Here is a 20,503-nt window from a genome sequence, read left to right on the forward strand (position 1 = left end):
GATCCTACCCAGACTCGAATGTAAGCGTGCATACGTGGCCAAACCTAGCAGGACGCCGTGTGTTTTCGAGAAGACCGAATGCGGGGTGGGCCATGTTGTCGATGCCGTCAAACATGCAGCGACGATGTGAGCCGGGCAGGAATGGTCGAGGAACGCATGCGGACGTGTCACAGGCGATGGTCACACCACGAAACGGTACGTCTCCAAGCTTAAGGGCTGTAGGTGGTCCACGCAGACGGGAGAGCATGTTGTCTTTGGCTTCCATCGTAGCCAGTTCGTGCTCGTCAAGCGGTTCGGTAGGTGCTTCCTTCGTTTTTGGTGAAATGGCAATTACATCGTCCATGCGACCAGAGTGTCTGCGGGGGAATTGGCCACACCATTGACGTCCTGGGGGTCGGACGTGAACTCCAATAAGTATGTTAGTTGAAGCTTTCTTGTGCATACCGGAGTGTTTGGCAAGATCATTTGCCCCAGTTTCTTTAAGTTTTATACTTTGCAATGCGCCTTTATGCGCATTTTTATTATATACAGTGTAGCCCACTTATAACAATAACCAAGTGCAAATAAAATCCTATCGTTATAACCACTCACTGTATAAGCGGGTTGCGAAATAAAAAGGCGGAACAGAGCTCAAAACTTTATATTTGTATGCCAGCAAGGTCGTACTACTACTAATGTGCGGAAAAGACGCCACAGGTGGTCACCTTTGCTTGCCGCGGGTGAAGCTAGCGCAAATACTTTCCAAGAGCAGCTATAGGTGCTTCACCTAGCTGAGGTAAATGTCTTTGGCTGAAACAAAGTCGCCGAGGTTCTGTGGTATGTGTTGGGCGTCCTACAAAGACACTACCTCAGTAGGCGGCGCAACCACGTCATTAGAGTCATCGCGGTTGCATTTATGGTGCAGAATATTACCGTATTCTATCGTTATATCCACCCATATATTGTTATAAACGGTATCGTTAATGCAGACTGTGTTTTGTGTTGTGTTGTGTTTTATGGCACATAAGCAACTTAGGCTATCATGCGCCAAACAGAAGGTTTTGTGTATTTTGTGGATAATAACGGTTACATCACGTTACAGCTTTACAGCTTGCTTAGAATCTCTGCTTCTTTGATAAAACTAAAAACGGAGGAAATTTTAACAAGTGCGTTTTCTCCGAGAAGTAGACTGGATTGAAATGGAATGTGTTCGTCGTAGAACCGCCTTAAATGATTTTTTCTCAGGACCTCCAATTTAGTACGTGAGAGTAACATGTGGTCTACTGTTAGCTCTTGGTCGCATTCCTCACATCTCGGTTTATCTTCTTTCATTAGAAGGAAGTTATGTGTCAGGTGTGTATGTCCGATGCGAAGACGACATAAAATGACTTCGGTGTAGCGTTCCTCATGCTTGCTTGATTCCCACTCTGCTATAGCGGGTTTACCTATGTGAAGTTTGTTGTTTGTTTCGTTATCCCATGAGGACTGCCATGTTTCTCTGAGTTTACTCTCGTACAAATTTCATACAGTCGCTATGAGGAATATGTACTTGTGTTACTGTTTTACTACCAGCCTGTGCAGCACATCCATCGGCTCTCTCATTACCATTGATCCCGACATGGCTAGGAACCCAGCACAACTTAATTTCCGGTCCCTGTGTTTTTGCGGTCACTAAATTGTGTATTGTCTCCGAATATAGGTTGAGCTGCATTTTTGTAATGTAGGGCTGTGATCGCGCTGAGCCAGTCTGTGTAGATAAAACTTTTCGGAATGCTTTCCTTCCTTATTCTTTCCACAGCCACAGCAATTGCATAAGACTCCGCTGTGATAACTGAGGCACACTGAGGTAGTCTGATCACCTTCTCTTATTTACCTTGTAATATTGCACTCCCAGCATCGCATGCTGTTTTGGAACCGTCTGTGTAACATGAGGTGTAGCCTTTGTATTTTTTGTTCAGTGCCAAAAACTCCTGTAATATGTGTTCACGCGGTGTTTTCTTTTTTTGAAAGTGTGTGAGTGTAAAATCGCACACAGCAGGGAACAAAACAACTACCAAGGTGGTAGTTGTTTTGTTCTAAGGGCAGTCCCAGGTAATGTGTCCAGCATACTAAGTTCCTGGCATTTCTCTTAAAACAGAAGGAGCAACGGTTTACTAGCTTGGGGTTTGTTATAAACAGTGTCCTAGATGGGCATTTTGTGACTATGGGATAGCACAGATGTTTCGGTAGTGAACGGATCTTTAGGATGTATGAGCACGTGAGCATGAGTCTTCTGTATGTAAGTTGCAGTTCATTGGTTTCAACATAAAAACTGCTAATGGGTGATGTCCTATGTGCACCAGACGAGAGTCGTAAACCTTAATTATCTACGGGATCCAGTCGTTTTAAGTATGACTGCCTTGCTGAGCCATACACAATGCAACCATATTCTAGGCAAGAGCGTACAACGGAGCGATAAACTTGTAGGAGGCATGATATGTCGGAACCCCAGTGTTCACTAGACAGAACTTTAAGTTAATTTAAAGCCCCGGATGCTGTCTTTTTCAAGATATTGATGTGAGGCAGGAAAGTTAGTTTTTTGTCAAATGTTATGCCAAGAAATTTGTGTTCATTTTGTATGGGCAAATTTATTTCTTTTAGGTGTAGGGTGGAGTCTGTCTGCAGGCCTCGTTTGAGTGAGAAAAGAATAGCGACTGTTTTGTGTGTTGAAAACTGGAAACCATTTCTGTCAGCCCATGTTGTCAGTTTATTTATGGTCAACTGTACTTGTCTCTCGCGTGTCGTTACATTGGACGATGTGCAAGCTATTTGAAGGTCATCAACATAAACAGAATACATAATCGACCTTGGAATTATTTTTGATATGGAGTTCATTTTGACGACAAACAGTGTTGTGCTAAGAATACAGCCCTGAGGAACCCCGTTCTCCTGTACAAAATTTCTTGACAGGGTTGAGCCCAGGCGCACTTGAAATGAACGACTTGTCAAGAAATCATTCAGGCAGTTCAGACTCTTCCACGTATGCCTAATTCCACTAAATCCCTCATTATTCCAACCTCCATGTAGTGTCATAGGCCATCTCGAGATCAAAAAAGACAGCATGACAGTGTTGATTGTGTATAAATGCTTCTCGTACGGCATTTTCAAGGCGGACAAGATGGTCAGTTGTTGAGCATGCTTTTTTGAAGCCGCACTGGTGAATGTCTATAAGTTCATTTGATTGTAGTACAAAATTTAACCTGGCATTCACAACTAGTTCAAAAGTTTTGGCCCGACAGCTCGTAAGGGCTTTTTGTCTATAACTACTAGGGGAGGTTGGTGGCTTTCCGGGTTTTAAGAATGCTACAATAAAAGCTTTTTTTCAAGCTCCCGGCATTTTTCGCGATACCCAAATTTTGTTAAAAAACTTCAGAAGTGCTTCTACAGCAGGACCAGATAGATGAGCGAGCATTTCGTAATGTATATTATCTGGCCCGGCGGAGGTCTGCTTACCAGCCAAAAGAGCCCTTTTTAATTCTTGAAGTGTAATTAAAGTGTTCTATGTTTCGTTTGTGCCACCATGTTTTTGGCAGTCGTTGTTTCTCAGCTGTGTTTTTATACTTTAGGAAAGCTTGTGTGTAGTGTGCGCAACTTGATACTTTGGCGAAGTATTCACCCAGTATATCTGCCTGTTCTTCTATGCTTGTTTGCACATCTGGTGCTGTTGAAAGGGAAAGTGTGAAGGGGGAGTACGTCCCGTTTAGCTTATGATGTTGCTCCCATACCATCTTTGATGTTACGGAGCTGTTTATGAACGAGACATAATTTTGCCATGAGGCTTTCTCAGCTTTTCGGCAAATGTACCTTGCTTTAGCTCTTACCTTTTTCAATTTTTTAAATTTTCCTGGATTGGGTACCTTCTAAAGACTTCCCATGCTTTATTTTGCTGCTTTTTTGCCTCCTTACATTCTTGGGTCCACCATACTTTGTGGTTCCGCCTCACCACTCCCGTAGACTGTGGGATATCTATGCGTGCAGCCTTAACAATGCGGGATGTAAACACTTCATTCAACTCGTCAATACTAAGAGTGTCTGAAAAAACTTGATCTAAATTTGCTTCCGAAGCAAAAAGTCCCCAGTCGGCAAACTGAAGTTTTCACCTGCGTGGTTTCGTCGGGATAATGGTTGGTGATGATGTTACGCTAATGAGTACAGGTAGATGATCACTCTCATATAGGTTGTTTATGATATCCCATTTAAAATCGCTAAAAACAGATAGTGAACTAAAGGATAAATCTAAGCAGCTCATCTTTCCTGAGCTTGGGGTGCAGTATGTACGCCTGCCAGTATTCAGTAAGCAGACATTATTGGTCAAAATCAAATCTTCTAAAATCAGGCCTCTTACATCAGTTTTTTCACTTCCCCAAAAGGATGAGTGGGCATTAAAATCACCCACTATTAAAAACGGTTCTGGTAACTGATTTACTAAGTCTTCTAAATCAAGCAGTGTTACCGTGAGTTGTGGTTCCAAGTACACACAGCAGACTGTGATTGTTTTCAATACAAGCATGGTGGCAGCCACTGCTTCTAGCCTAGTTTTCAGTTATTTTCTTGAGCTGCAATACCATTTTGAACAATTATGGCGTCACCACCAGAGAGCCTATTCGCCTGCTCTCGGTCACAACGAAAGACCTAGTATCCTTTCAGTATGTTCTTATGTTTAGGACCCAAGTTTGTTTCCTGAACGCACAAAACTGCAGGTGAATGAGTCGCGAATATTTCTTTCACGCCATTTAAATTATTTAAAAGTCCTCTACAATTCCAGTGGACTAGGAATGCCATGTTATATTTGTAGGAGGTGAAAACAACGTTTTCGGTCCCGTGACACGGTTTTTTCCTTTATTTCCATTTTCAAGGGAGTTCCGCCGCACCACCGAAGTAGAAGGCCGAGAACCTCCCTCAGTTGTGTCCATTGTCTCCTCCGAGACGCTGGAGGTTTGTGCAGAAGGCACGGGTGTTGAAGAGTTGGACCTAGCCGTGTGGGCAGAGGCCTTCGGGACTGCCAAACCAGGGGTCCGGGCAGCCCGCTTTGGGGGTGGTGGAGCCGCACTAGCTGCTTCCACCGGGGGCGCGGGGGGCCTTGCTTCAGCCTCCCTCGGTGTGGCTTTAGCGGGCGCGGAAGACAGCTGTGATGCCGCGCCCTGTTGCACCACAACGGAGTAGGATCGGGTATGCGCTAGTGTTAGTCGCCTCCGTGCTTCGCGAAATGTAAGGTTTTCAGTCACTTTCAGCGTGATGATCCCTTTTTCTTTTTTCCACGCTGGGCAAACACGAGAGTATGCTGCGTGGTTGCCCTTGCAGTTCACACAGAGTTGTTCGGATTCTTCACAGTTCTCAGCAAGGTGTTCATTGGAAGCGAATTTGGCGCGGGTGTCTTGGCCCGTGACCGTATCGTTGGCACTTGTAGCATCGGCGAGGATTTGGAATATACGGTCTCAGTTTCATTTTTGTGTATCCTACCTCTACAGATTCTGGAAGTATGCTGGATGCGAAGGTAAGGACCATGTGTTTACACTGGATTTCTTTGTTTTCTCTACTGATTTTGATTCTATACACATTTGTGGCGTTCTGTTCTTTCAGACCTTCCATACACGTACTTTAGGTCGTCATCGGAGATGACTCTGCGGACCGTGTTGAGTGACCTGTGTTCGATTACAGTTACAGGGATCTTACCAAAAGGTGTTAGTCCTTGCAGTTTGTCACACTGGTGTTTGTAGAGCCGTTCAAGTAGGAGGTCTCCATTAGCTAGTTTTTTTACTTTGTAGCCTTCGCAAATGGTGGCAGTTAGCGTTTTTGCGACCAGAAATGGTGAGAAAAGTCGGGCAGTTTTCTCTTCATCGTTGCTGTGAACCACGTGGAAGCGTGGGAAGTTGGTAATGTTCTTCGTGAAAAACTTAGCAGTTATGTCGGTGCCCCCTCTTTTACGAGAGGGATCAGTTGTGCGAAAAAAAGCAGCCATAAAATGAAAAATCTGTTCGGCCATGGTGCCAGCCGCCCACCATGGAGCCCAACAAGGGAACGTGACAGGAACTCGCGAGCAAGTCCTGCCCACGCCAGCTGTACACCACGACTATAACCTAATATGGCTGAACTCAGAGTCGTCCGCCAAACAAGGCTATCCCTAGCCGCCAGGAAAAAGGGAAACTGAGAAAGAATGAGACGACAGGAAAGTTGTTAGAAAGGAGACACGAAAGCGAAAGGTGAAGGGAAGGACAGGAAAAGGCGACTGCAGATTCCCCCCGGGCGGGTCAGACCGGAGGTGCCGTCTACGAGAAGCGGAGGCCAAAGTGGTGTGTTGCCTTCGGCAAGGGGCCTTAAAGGTCCAAGCACTCGGCGTCAGCTCAACCACCAGGACCCTCTTTTCCCCGGTCATGGCGCTGCCACGCATTGGCTAAACGTGGGTGCTCGGTGTCCGTGGTGTTGCACAGTACACGCAAACATCTGCGGGGTAAAGTAGACTGTACTGTACATGTAAATATATCTGTATATATATATATATATATATATATATATATATATATATATATATATATATATATATATATATATATATATATATATATATATATATATATATATATATATATATATATATAAAATATATATATATATATATATATATATATATATATATATATATGTATATATGTATAAATATATATATATACATACAGTAATCCTCTCGTTATAACGAAGTCAGCGGGCAGCGGGTCGGCGAAAAAGTTCGTGATAAACGGTATTATGATCTAAGCGTCCAGTAAAAAAATAAATGAGTTGAGCTTTTTTTCGCCACAACTGCAAGGCATGAAAACATAGTGTATTCAGAGAAGCAAAACGTCATTTCCAGTGTAAAAATGCAGTGAGCTTTGACTTTTTCAAGTTCTTGTCGGGCGCGAGCAAATCCTGCTCCAATTTGACGACGCCTTGAGTGAGGCAGTGGTCGCCATGATTGAGCGCCGTGAAGAGCTGTGGCTGGCGTCCGAAAACCTTGCAGACTGGAGAGCGAATGAGAAGAAAAGGCAGTAGCATCATTCATAGGAGCAAGCGGGCGTCACGGAACGCTACGAGATTTTTGTTCTGGCAAATGCCGCAAACGCCATGGCTTGAGTCTGAGGTTGTGCTTGTGATCTCAAAAAGCGACTACCCGCTCATTCTGGGTCAGAGCGAAATCATGAAAACATACCGGGTTTGCACTACGGACTTTGTGTGGTCTCTGGACAATTTTGTTTCCGAGGCGTGCAGGCGTGATGTTTGCAAAACAAGAGTTTTTCGGCGCCCGTTGTCGACGACGCTGCTAACTCCACGCTTCGAGTGCCGTTGTACGCGCAACCTCGCGTCCATGCCATTGACCGATGTCTAGGAACAAAAGTTAATCACCCTACTGCGGATTTGGACCGTTTGTCTGAAGTCGGTTGGCGTGAACTGCACATGACCGGTTCGATAAAATTGCCGGGGAAAGACCAGCTTGCGTTGGCCCGCCATTTTGGCAGCCTGACTCGCCGCTGGGTCGCCGCCACTCGTAGACACCCCCGCTCGCGTTTTCACTCTAAGCGGGTCACGCTTTTCGGGCGCTTCGAGTAATGCGGTCCAAAATGCTTGGGTTTGGGTTTGCTCCAGATGAAATTTCGAATAAAGCAATATTTCGAGTAAAGCGATTTCGTAATACGAAGGATTGCTGTAGTTAATGCGTGCACTATCATTAAAAAACAGAAAACCATCACCTCAAACGATGTCTACGTGAAAACAGAAAAATATAATCAATTTTTTGTGTACCTTAGTAATGAATTATTATACTAGTGATGAGCATGAAATGCAGTGTCAGTGAACCATAAGGTATGTGCGTGAAACAACCAGAGGGATAATACGGAGGCTCGTGAGAGCCATTGCGTGAACCCTTATACTAGGAAGAACAGTTATTGTGACACCGCATTCTGACGAGAACCTAAACTAAAATATACAATCAAACTTTCAAGCAGGAACTGCGTTTCCAGAAATAGGGGCACTCGTGTTTCAAGAATAGTGCTACGGAGATACGCATGTGTCCGGCTGTTATGAAGCTTTCTTTACATCGCGCTACATTTCAACGGCCAACTTATCATATAAAAAACTATGCCACTGGTGCGCATCGTGTCTCCTTGTTGACCTTTTACAATGGAGAGAAACATTAAACAAGGCGAAGATGGAATGCGCTCACATAATGCTTCCTGCTCAAAATCCGCCGCAAAAAATAATTGTGAAGGCATTTATTTGTCAACCCTGAATTTCGCGCTTTTAGAACGGAAGTTTTAATTTTGTATTCTTTTTATTTTTATTTTCACTATGCAAAAGCTTTTGCGTGGTCACTTTTTTATTGCTGATCAAGTTTGCATTATATTATGTGCCCACGGAGCCAAAGGCTGCGCATGTATCTTGGGTGAATGAAAGTTTTTTGGGCCACGTGGCGATGCACTAAAAAATCAAAACTTTACACCCCGGCAAAGAAAGAGTCAACAAGGTGACGAACACATACGGGTGTCGCCGAATCAAATACGCATTTGTCTGCTTTGCAAGCATTTATTTCTCAGCGTTAATTCTTCGAGAACCATTAAAACAGATCTCAAACGTTGGCGATGGAAAATAACATTCGAGAGGCGATACCCCTTTTCTATAAAATCAGGTAACTTGCGCGGTATACAAAAAAAAGGAGGAACTGCCCGCTTCACTTCTAACAGCCATAATACATCGGCGCGCAAGACACTGTCAACAAAACAAGTAGTTCAAGAACCCAGAGGACATAGATGGCGGCAATACCAACCTAACACATTCAAGTATTCAAATTCTTTATCTTCTCCGAAGGACAGATGAACGCTTTGACTCTATTTTTCTGAATTCAAATGTTTTTCGTGACGTTAACCTCACCTCCTAAGGCATACTGTTTAATACACAGCCCTGAAATAAAGGCATTTACAAGAAACAATTTTAATATATTTAGCTGAATTTTTCTTTGTTAAACGTGTTTGCATCAAGAGGCCCAATAATCGTTCTCTCTACTACACTTAAACGAAGATGATCAGTAATATGTCTTATATAATTCCCCGAAGCACTGCTTGTTTGCTAGCCATATGTTAAATCCGACCTATATATTTTAAAGCTCGAAATCGAATGTCTTGTTTACCTTTGAAGTTTTATGGTTGCGAACCAATTATGTATATTTGTTTTGTGGAACAGCTGGTCACACAATCTCCTACACGCATAAAATAAATGCCACTGACCTTATTTGTGTTGATAAGCACGCAAGTTGGGCCTTTTAAAACCTACTTGTTGGGTGTCACTTTTTTATTACTACGCCCACTTGGTTAGAAACCTAAACACGTAAAGCTTATTACCTACGTAGACACAGCGTCATCACAGAGGAATTTAGCGTTAGTGCACATTGGCATGACGTCTACAAGTTTCTTGTATGAAGATTGATATAGATTAGTTAAATAAATTGCTGAGATAAGTGGTTTATGCTAACGGTTACGATAAATATTCGCGATAGGAAATATGTGATGTTTCAAATATTGAACATACATGTTATTGTTTCACCCTTTGTAGTGAGCAGCTGAAAAAATTGTGTGCGAAAAAGCCACTGGAACAGAAAGAAAGCTTCACAAACAGTACAACAAAAAATCCAAAGCAGACCGTTTTCCCTGCGGAATGAAGACAATTTTCAAGAAACCCGAGAAAACCCATCCAGACATGCTTTGAATTTCTAGATATGATGAAGACAGAAACAATTCATGAATAAATCTCTAAAAAGTGGAAACGTTTGTGGGTTTTTTTACCCTGGCGAGAACAGCTACTGGTTTAAAATATTTCCTCTAAATAGTTGCTCATAGAAAGATTAGCGAGCGCAATTTAGGCGAAACTTTTACATGCGTAGTTGGTTTTCCAAGAAAACATTCACTAACGTAGCCGATAATTTCAAGCCAGCACATATAGCCCGATGTTTACTTTCTTTATTGACATGTGCAACCTCGATAACTGAGTGAGTGATATATTTGTCATTCAAGAGACATCGGTTTAGATTGTGGTGGTGCACGAAAAACCTTATAATTCAATGTTCTATGGCTGTAACTTCTCCTGATACCTAAGGACCACCAAGTGCGAGCATTCAAGTGAACTGCTTTATGACTTAACCAATCAGTAATAATCCTTTGGATTACAAACAGCTGAGATGCAAATAGGTGTGAGTAATATTTGCTCGCTTTTTGCAATAAAACCAACAAAGAACATAAAAAAATGCATACGTAATCTTTTGTTGCTGAACATCAAAACTAGCGAAAAAATTGTAGGCTCTGAAGGTTGTTTATTTTCATAGAAAAATGGTTTATTAACTCATTTTTTTACGTGCAACTGTCCCCTATATTGAACAATTCATATGCGCGAGCTCCGCTTACGAATGGGTGTTTTGTTTCAGAATGCTTTGCCGAAACCTTAAAAATGTTGGGTGTGTGGTTTAGAGAGTGGCGTGTAATATTTTTAGAAACTGGAGAAACATTCCACAAATTTTTTGTCAACTCCGCCATCATTTATTATCAATATTTCATGCAAACTCAAGAATGCCGTTCCTTCTGGGGGGCTCTTTTATGCAGATTCCGGCCGCTTGTCATACACATCACACAACCTAATGTTCAAGAACAGTTTGCACTTGAGCTTAGCAGCAAGAAGATATACTTCCCTGTTATGCATCTGTATCGTTATATTGGTGCAACGCAATGCAACCGAATGCTGTTCCTCCTTGCGGTACAACATCTTATCCTCTGCAGCACCTGAGCCGCCGAGGCACAGCGCAGGTCACATACTTAAGCACACATCACGTCGGGTAAACAACCAAAGTGTTCTCATGCATTTTAGCCGCTTTTGAGGGATGTGTAACGAGCAGGGCTGTGGGAACTGCCCCCTTCTCCAATGAGTACTCAAACCTTATCCTGCTCAATACATACATTTTGTTCTTCTTTACCATTCTTCTTAAGCAATTGTGAAACTTCGCCTAAATAATTCACAAAGCGTGTAGCTGAGATTGACATACATTAATCAGAGATGTTTATCATAATCATAGACATTTATTCATAAACTTGAGAGATTTTGAAACACTAACAATTGATTTATTCTTAACCTCCCATGTGTCTTGACTCGAAGTGATCATACAAACGTCATTCGTGTGTCGTGCAACCAGTCTTGCCATCGCTAACTACAACATCGAAACGTACGGCATCATACATTTGCAAGATTGGCTGCGCAACTACTATGAAGCCCAACATTAAAAACGCAGCTACTATTTCAGCCTGACACAATTACAATGAAGTATACAAAATTGAATTTCCGAAAGACAGTGCCGTTCATTTTATTCTTTCAGATGCTTCACTCCGTCCCACCATAATTGCTCCGAAGACTTTGCGAATGTTAATGAAGCTGTTCAATTTTGCGCGCAATTTCCGGTTCACACAGCTTGAAAAAAGGTACCACATACATCCCATAATTTATTTTTTCATCCACTTGCTTTCTCTGACATCACCAAACATTTAGGCTAGGCGTGTATGTTCCCAATTTTGCGGCATTAACAATTATTTTTAGCTTACTGTTTGTTGTTAGGTCACTGTTAACAATCATTGTTGGCAATTGTTGATTGAAATTCCGCATCTTTAATGGACCATTTGTTTTCAACACCGCCATCATTTCTTATCAATTACTCATGCAAACTGAGGAGTGCCGTTCCTTCTGGGAGGCTCTTTTATCCAGATTCCGGTCATTATTGTCCTAGCATTTACGACTGGCAACTAGAACTCGGCCAAATAATACAGTGCCCTTAGCAGCTGATAGTCATTTAGTAATTATTCGGTAACCAGCGAAAACGCAAAGGGTAGTATGAAGTAGGATAGCTGACAATGGTTCATACACTTCTTTATTACACTTTGCAGGATTATCGTCGACTCGAAGATGGCAGACTCAATGCGATGTCTGCATACTATGGCAAGCGATCAAGTGGCCTAACTAGTTGGTTATTATCGCAATAAGCCTACCTAAAATTGCAAATGCTGTCATGAAAGAGACAGTCATTCTTTACGTCGAACATTGGGGGTGTTGGCACATATTTTAACTCGAACAGAAAACGTTTACTCAAGATTCAGTAATTGGCATCGGCCAGGGCTGTCTCAGGTGCTCATCAGCGTCTTTCCAAGCGAAGTGGATACAAGAATTCCGCACGCCTCGAATAGAGATAAGACGTGTTAATATTACTGTCAAAAGAGTGTATATGTTGGAACAAATATCTTCTGGTACACAAATAGCATCTCAGCAGACATCCAGAGTGAGCCATAGTAGCTTTAAAAGAACAGGGTGTGCTTAAAGCTCAGCTTTGATAGTAATGGTGGGGTTGAACACACCGACATTACACCTCTGCAAGGAGGAGGCCGCAGAAGACCGCCCAGCTTCATTTTGACCCCTCGCCGATCTTTACGCCCATTAGCATATACGCCCACTTGTGGTTTTGCTTCTGGCTTCCATTACAATAGCAGCTAAAGTGGCAGTGATTATAGCGGCTTCGTTGGGCTCAGCAGCACAACAGCCTAATCACTGAACCAATGAGGTTTTTGGCTCAAAATGCACCTAGACGTTTACCTTAGAGGCTGTTGGAAACAACAACAATGAATTCCTTGTTATAAGAATCCAAACTGTGGGGCGACTTGTCTGCCTGATGCACAACTCAGCGCAAAAAAATCCACTCTCAGGGCATTGGTGACGCAACCTTATCAGTTTAAAATAGAATCATTTGTTCATACATCGTAGTTCGGATCTATTTTTGTGGACACAGGATAGACAAGCGCGAAAGAATACAGTATAAGCCGTGTGCGTAAAGGAGATAACCGCTTCAGGTATATTAAACAGGAAAAACAAGAAAATCAATAAGAGGGAGTACACACTACCCTTAAATATACCCATGGTCTTACCAGCAAATACTGTAACATTGTTTAACGTAAGGCTTTCATGCAATCGAGGAACTCAGACATCTTCTGCTTGTCTCTCCTGATGCGTTGGCGGTGCAGAAAGCTTTTAGGTTGAGAAGGAACTGTTCACCTGAACAAAAATTTACCAAACTTGAGCCATTAAGAACAACTTTGGTTATATAAGGGTACCGTGAAAAGTTTCGACCTTAGTGTTAGTCAAGATCTTCGGTTTCCAGGTCAGCATGAAATGAAAAGTACTTTTAAGAAGGCGGCATATATTATTCCAAACATAGACGTGGGTTTTTCTGTGCAATTCAGCTTAAAAGCCAGTATGCAAACCGCTTTTACATGTATTATTGGGCCTTCGGCTTTGATTGTGACGAGGTGGTTTTGTTATAATAAATATTACAAGTCTCCCAGCTGGCCGAGCGAAGGAATCAAGCGATGGTTTTCCCCAAAAGGCATCAATGCAATAGAAAATATCAGAAAATATATCAGCAGAATTAATTTCTCATGAGTGTTCACTGGAGTACTCTCTAATATTTCATTTTGCTTTTGGTGTACTACACGTATCTGGTACACCAGTCGTAAACTTTGGAGCGCTTCCACGTGGTAAAACTAAGTTTCGAAACTTCCTTGATAAAAGTGTGTCTTAAGGACCCTGTGTTGTCCGCCGATACTTCGCAAAGAACGTGATCAGAATTTCGCTGCTGCACAAACTACCGACACTGAACTGGTGCAGTTGCCGCAGTGCACGCGAACGCAAAAGAGATCTGATTGCAACCACAGCCTTTAGGGCTGTTTTGTTAGCGCACACTCGTCACTTTTTCGCCGTTCTCGGCGTTATTATCTTGAGATCAATGGCTCGAAAAGCCGTTTATGTTTCGTAAGCGGACTCGTAGTTTTTGAAGTTTCCTCAGTTTTTTCTTACGGCGTTCAGATGGCGATTTGGCTAGTTGTTGCACACTACCCTAAACCAAAACAGCGCTAAAAAGGCGGCGAGGGACTGAACGCCTTGTGTGGCTGCTGCTCGTTCCGTATTTTAAATCTGGTTAGAATTCGAGTAGTTCTCTGTTACTCTTTCTTTACAAGTCGGTTTAGTCACCCTCAACTTGCAAAAAACTATCGATTAGATAATTCCATTAGGTAAGCGAGGAGGAGTGGCGCTACATTCGGTGAGCTGGAATGTTGCATGAAGTTATGAGGAAGTAGCATTTTAGTGGGTTTGGCAACCAGTATTTACCTTTCACTAAATGTGTCTATATGTTACTTTCATTTCTTTTTTAAAAATATTACGCACGTGTGCATTTATTACAACTAATCTTATCGCTTGGTGGTTTTTTCAGTCGCAGTACCTAAGAGCTAAGGATGAAGCCAAAGGGGTGGTTTTGAAATTGACGGCAGCTACGACTTTTTAAAGTTCGTTTTGGTTTGAGCAATACCTATTGTTCTTTTGCCAAGTGTTCTCCCTTGTAATAACACATAAGGTCACCTGAAAAAAATTTCTGGCTAGAGCACTGGTAACAAAACTTATGTCTGCCCAAGTGCTTTGAAGGCGAAAGCAAGTCAATATATAAAAAAAGATTTATTTGTTGAGTTATTTGATTGTTGTTTGCCTAAGTACGGTGGAGAGTAGTTTGCCTTGGGGCCATGGAATGAGGTGGCACTGAAAACCACCTGACTAGCTCTTGACAGCAAACAATAGCCGCATCAGACAATAGTAGCGCAACACACTTGAAAACAGAACTCTCAAACACTCAACACACATTTATCGAATATCATATCCAACGAAATACCAACCGTTTAAACATAGTGCAATATGTCACATACATACTAAGAACAAATACAGAGTAACAAACACTATACAGCATTCATCAATTCTATTTAATTAGTAGTCAACATCAAATAATAGTTAACATTCATCAATTTAATTCAATTAGTAGTCAACATATTCATCATCAACGTGACACAAAACCATTAGGATCAAGAGAGTACGTGTTCTTTAGGATTGAAGAGAGCAAAAACCAAATGTACACAAAAATAACGACTGTATGAGGAAATTCCTTTTGGTTATTTTCCTAAAGGCAAGAGCTATTAGGCGATTGATAAAAATTCAGAATTTTTGCGATTTCTGTTAGACTATTTGAATACCATATTTACCTCTTTTTTATTTACAACGCTTTCATTCCTAAACTGTTATTGTGTCTACGTATTTTTTGTGCAAAAGAAGACTTCCAAATTTCCTTATAATTAGACAAAACGCATATACAACAAAGGAAACTTATACAACATTTCCATATTGATTATTCATTTCTGAGCATAGTATGGGAAGGTATAATCACGTATAAATATATTTGAAATAATTGGTATAGTTTTTTTGCGTTATGTGTAGTCCTTCGAAGGTACTCTTCGATGTATACCGAAGACTACTCACAGCATTGTATACGGGAATGTATTGTACAAAATTAAAGGTGCTATTTTAGCCTGAATATTGCTAGCTCATCCATCTGTAATTCTTTCTTCCATTTTCTGTTTCCCTAATTTAAAGGCGTTGCTAGATTTGTCTGGTTCGCATACAATGCATCTTTCGTTGCCCTCGTGTCTGTGTCTTAGGGTGCAAATTCATCAGCAACGCAACCAGAACACAGGACATCTTCCCTTGAACCTCGATTCTGTGTAAGTGGTGTGCTCCGGTTTACTCATGTGCATTGGACTTGGGGTGCCACACTGAACCTACTACTTTTCATTTCCCTGGATTACAGTTTATAGTACCGGTACCGGTACTCACTTACGGGGCAGAACCTTGGAGGCTCACTAAGAGGGTTCAACTGAAAATGAGAACGACTCAGCGGGAAAAGAAGCGGAAGATGGTAGGTGTAACATTAAGGGACACGAAGAGAGCGGAGTGGGTCAGAGAACAAACGAGTGTAAAAGACATATTAGTACAAATTAGGAAAACAAAATGGACGTGGGAGGGCATGTAATGCGAAGGCAAGATAACTGTTGGTTATTAAGGGTAAAAGATTGGATCCCTAGAGAAGGCAAACCTTTCAGGGGGCGGAAAAAAGTTAGATGGGCTAATGAGATCAACACGTTTCCAGGGATAAATTGGTCGCAGTCAGCAGTTAGCACGGGACCGGGAAATTGGAGTATAATGGGAGAGGCCTTTGCCCTCCAGTGGGCGTAGATAGGCTGGTGGTGGAGATAACGATGACAGTTTATAGACCCTTCCATTGACGAGGGGCAAACGTACCAGCGTGCTCAGTGGCAGCGGTGCCCGGCCCGGGACTTCTTTCCCCTCCGCAGCGCGTGCACGCCGGTCATGCCGCTCCTGTCGCGACAACTACTTTGCCTAAAATGCCCTTCGAAGGTATCGCGCAGGCATTGTCGCTACACATTTGGGAACTATTTTGGGAACCCGGGACAGAAAGTCGCAGTTGGTCAGCCATGCCTCGCACTGTTCGTAGGAAAGATAAGTTATTCCAATAGCTGACACCAATTTCGCAATCATGCATCATTCTAGGTCTAGTTCAAGTTCGAATGCCTCCTCGGCTGGACGAATTAGTTGGGACAAAATAGCTAGACAACTCATATATTTTCACATTACAACCACCAATCTGTAGCTGCGCTGCAAGGCTTGTAACAGCTTCCACCTGGCCGCAGGGGAAAACAAAGCATTGGTGGTTTACCTGCCCGTATGTATGCCTTTTTTCTATACTGGAAAGTGTCACTGACACTTGCGATTGCGGTGGCTGTTTATTAGTTTCATCTGGACCGTTGCTGCGTCTGAAGTCGCGGCAGATTCAGCACCAATTATTTCGCTAGCGCGGCTAAGCGATTCTCACCCTGAGGACTACCTCACTAGGTTAATCTTTTCCGCTACACTATCTGAGGGTGGGGCGAAGGGTGTTGCAGAGGATTCGGGTACCCTTTTTTGCCCATCGCCGTCTGGGGTGAAAAAAATTTGTTCACTGACTCAGTTCAGCGATGAGTTCAGTCCATTGCCGATAAATGGTGCCTCATTGTCGGCAACATCAAACTAAGCGAAGGAAAAACAAAGCCTTGTCTGGCTACCGAACTACGGATGTCTTATATAACCTCATAAGCCACCCTCTAGGAGCCGTTTTGTATAGTTGCTTTACAGTGTGCGATAGCTGATGGCTAAATTGTGCTGCGGAGGAGCTTGGAATTTTAGAGACGAATTTTTTTAGACTGTGTAGTAGAAGGAAGTGGTGGCTAAGATTAGGGTGTTCACATGTGAGTAAGATATAGGACAAACTTTATAATATGCCAAATACTCATTAAGTTCACCCCAAACTGCCTGTATTACACACTACATGATGCTGATAATGTTGAATATTGAAAACGCTTCGGTGCCAATGACGCAAAGATTACACCCTACACAAATTTGAAACTAGCGGTGTGTTGTAACGCTGGTTTACGTTAAACTGGCCATGGGCGCCGCGCCCGTCACTGTTAGACCGTTTTTACAAACATCCGTTTTAGCAGCGCAACGTTTACAATAGTCTTGGCACGCTAGCCCTGAAAGAGACACATAAAAAACGCGTGACGAGGTATTACAAGACATGTTCGACTCGGCATCGTTTACCTACCGTGGACCACGCAACCTCAAGGTGACCTTCAGCTTCACCGAAGCCCAAAAACACGCAAGTTTAGGCCAGATTGGGTACATTGGTCCGGTGCAACAGCTTTCTGTCTTTACGTACATTAATGAAGACAGCATAAAACGCGCCACAGCGAAAACTTTACCATTAGGTTGTTGGAGCCCATGCGCCGCGTAGCAAACACCGAATCCATAATATTCGATCCCCTACCCGTGGTCGCTGCGCACGCAAGGTGCCTGCGCCCTCCTTTTGATTTTTGAATTTTTGAATTTCGAATTTTGTATTGGTGGAAGAAAATTCAGAAACAATTTTTTGATTTTTATTTAGGTGGCAGATTCGCCTTCATGGCTCCAGCTGTTGGGTCACTCCTCCAAGCCTGTACGGCCACAATGAAAGAAATCGCATACCCTTTTGGTTTATTTAGGTAAAATCCAAGATGGTGCAGTTCGTAGAGCATGGGTCTGTTACTCTGCATACCTTACTTTGAACGCCATCAGATTTCACTGTTCTTCCCTTCACTTTTTTCATGGGCGCCGATATTATTTTGCAGACAAGAATAGCAAGCAGAATGGCACAATTTTTTGCAGAATTACACACCTAGGGCTTTCCCTGTAATACCTTCCCGATTCCTTTGCTGTTGAACGAGCGCTGTTCATTTAGTTTCTGAGCGAGTAGATACATTCAAACGTGCGTTAATAAGGTACCTTTATTAAAATGGCCATTTTGATGGAAGCCGGCAGAAATCTTGGAAGACATGTACGTATGGTCTTCTGGGGCACTTCACTTCAAAGGCATATTTGCAGTCCTTCGGGATTGGGAACTTTGTGCTTGTAGATCTGACTCTTAGTTCACACAAAGGTTGCTTCGAACCTGTAGAAATCAGTTAAGGTCTATTAGTTGCAGAACACACTACAATTGTTAGTCTAAAAGCACCACTAGCTTTCCGCGAGGCCTACTTTACACATGGTTATTTGCACCAAAATTTAATACAGAACCTATGTGGGCTTCCACTATTCTACACTATGAGGCCTTCATGTGGCGTTCAAGTGGAGGAGGATTGGTATGTGAGTGTGAGACCGGGGTTGTTGAGCAGGAAGCAAGGGTGCAGAGTTTTAGCTCCGTAGACGGTAAGAGGGGTGTAAGATTTGGTTTATTCAGAAAAAAGGAAGTAAAACGGTGTATTTTCCCCACCACGTGGCCTAGAGCATGTTGTTCGGAAACGCACGAAGTCAAAAACGTGGAAGGGGAAGGCATTAACAAAAGGTTTCGGAGAGCTAGAGGTCAAAAAAGGAGCCAGCGAACAGGTTGAGGAAAAAGAAAAAAACAACATATCTGAACTTGCACATGCTACAAACAGCAACATTCCCAGTGAGCGCCTTTTATAGAAAAAAAAAGAACAAAAAACACAAAGCTGGTACCATGTGTGGGGCGCTGGACAAAGAGGTGCAAGAAAGGGAGTGCGAATAGAATTCCGGATCAATGGCTGAATAAGTGTCATTGCTTAAAAAAGTGGGAGCTAAACTTGAAAAGCAAAAGAATTTATGCGATCACACTCACAGCTGAAGAAGGGGGGGTCAAGTTATTCGGATAAAGGTACTCGCAAGACAATAGCTGATCTGGTATTTCCAATGAATATTAGAAAGATATAAGTCGCTTCTGAAAGCGATAGTTCCAGCACGTTCCAGGTATTCAATTGGTAAATAAATAATATTCACTGTATTGCCGGTCCCCAGCAGACTTAGGTTTGACTAAAGCACATGCAACTCAGATTTACTTATGACTTTTATTACGCCTATGACTGTTATGACTGGCTGCTTTGTAGGCCCTATTTTAACCTGCACTAAAATATCTTGAAAATACTTATTTCAGCGGTAAGTAAGCCTTGGTGCTTCCGGAATGTCTTCTTAGGTTGGTTTTTACTGGCTAAAAGGGGTTAGTATTTCCGCAGGATATTGTTTACTTTAGGGAGGGTGTTTAAGCATTTCGTTAATAAAGGAGGTGGCCTTGCGCTTTCGTTTTCACGCTGCATGTGGAGCACCACGACACTTTTACACCAGATCGAGCGAGTTTTTGTCGTAGTTTTTTTGTTTACGAGGTTGGACTTGAGTTCGCCTAGACGATTCACGTACCCACTATCACCACTACATACGTTTCTATGTCTGGTGGCTTTTTGTAGAAAGCTCCCTTGTTTGCAGTATTCCGGAGGATGCGTTTTGTATTGTAGACTCTGGTGCCTGTCTGTTGGTTTTCTAAAATTGTGGTTTTAGGCTTACCTTTGTGTATTATGAAGGTAGTACTTAGAAAATTGACTTCTTTTCATTATGCTCGCATTAGAATTTAAATGTCGAAAGCGAGGAATTGCCATGAGATAAACAACGTTTTTGCATTCGCGCATGGCTGTTCCCAAATGATGAATGGTCGTGCATGTCGCGGAGGTAATCCTTAGGTTTATTCGGAAAAGAGGTTTACAGGGGGGCTTCAAGTTATCCAATGGAATATTCAGAAACGTCGGTGCGGAAGGAGTACCTGTGCTTGTTCTAAAAATGTGCAAAAGGTAAGGTGAGTCAACTTCCATATAATGAAGAGGTAACTCCTGCTTAAAAAATGGTACGTACAATTCTGGCCTAACTTGGTTCAGGTTCCTCATAAAGCTTTTGCAATAGCTTCAATTTCTTCGATGAGAGGTATGTTTGTGTATCTGGCAAAACATCAAGATTAACTTGGAGGTGTTCACTGTGTAGGCGCCCACCATTATTTATCTCTTATATTCTGCGGATGAGAAGGGGTGTGTCCTAATTGTCTGAATGAAGGAGAACCGGAATGCTGGATAGGTAATGATTGAGAGAAGGAGATATTGATCCCGCAGGGGCAGGATTTTAAGCTATTGGTCTG

At 42.5% G+C, this 20,503-nt stretch overlaps 1 long non-coding RNA gene across 1 annotated transcript in view; it reads right to left on the minus strand.

Annotated features, from left to right (window-relative positions):
- Window positions 1-18,299: 18,299 nt before the first annotated feature.
- The window catches only part of LOC144141383 (uncharacterized), a 69,755-nt gene continuing 67,551 nt past the window's right edge, over window positions 18,300-20,503 (minus strand). Inside the window, exon 5 of the long non-coding RNA XR_013316569.1 lies at window positions 18,300-18,481. This is a non-coding gene — a long non-coding RNA (uncharacterized LOC144141383). The remainder of the gene's footprint in view (window positions 18,482-20,503) is intronic.

The sequence above is a fragment of the Haemaphysalis longicornis genome, unplaced genomic scaffold (genome assembly GCF_048455015.1).
Source record: "Haemaphysalis longicornis isolate Haplotype H1 unplaced genomic scaffold, Haemaphysalis longicornis Haplotype H1 scaffold_6, whole genome shotgun sequence".
NCBI classification, from domain to species: domain Eukaryota; kingdom Metazoa; phylum Arthropoda; class Arachnida; order Ixodida; family Ixodidae; genus Haemaphysalis; species Haemaphysalis longicornis.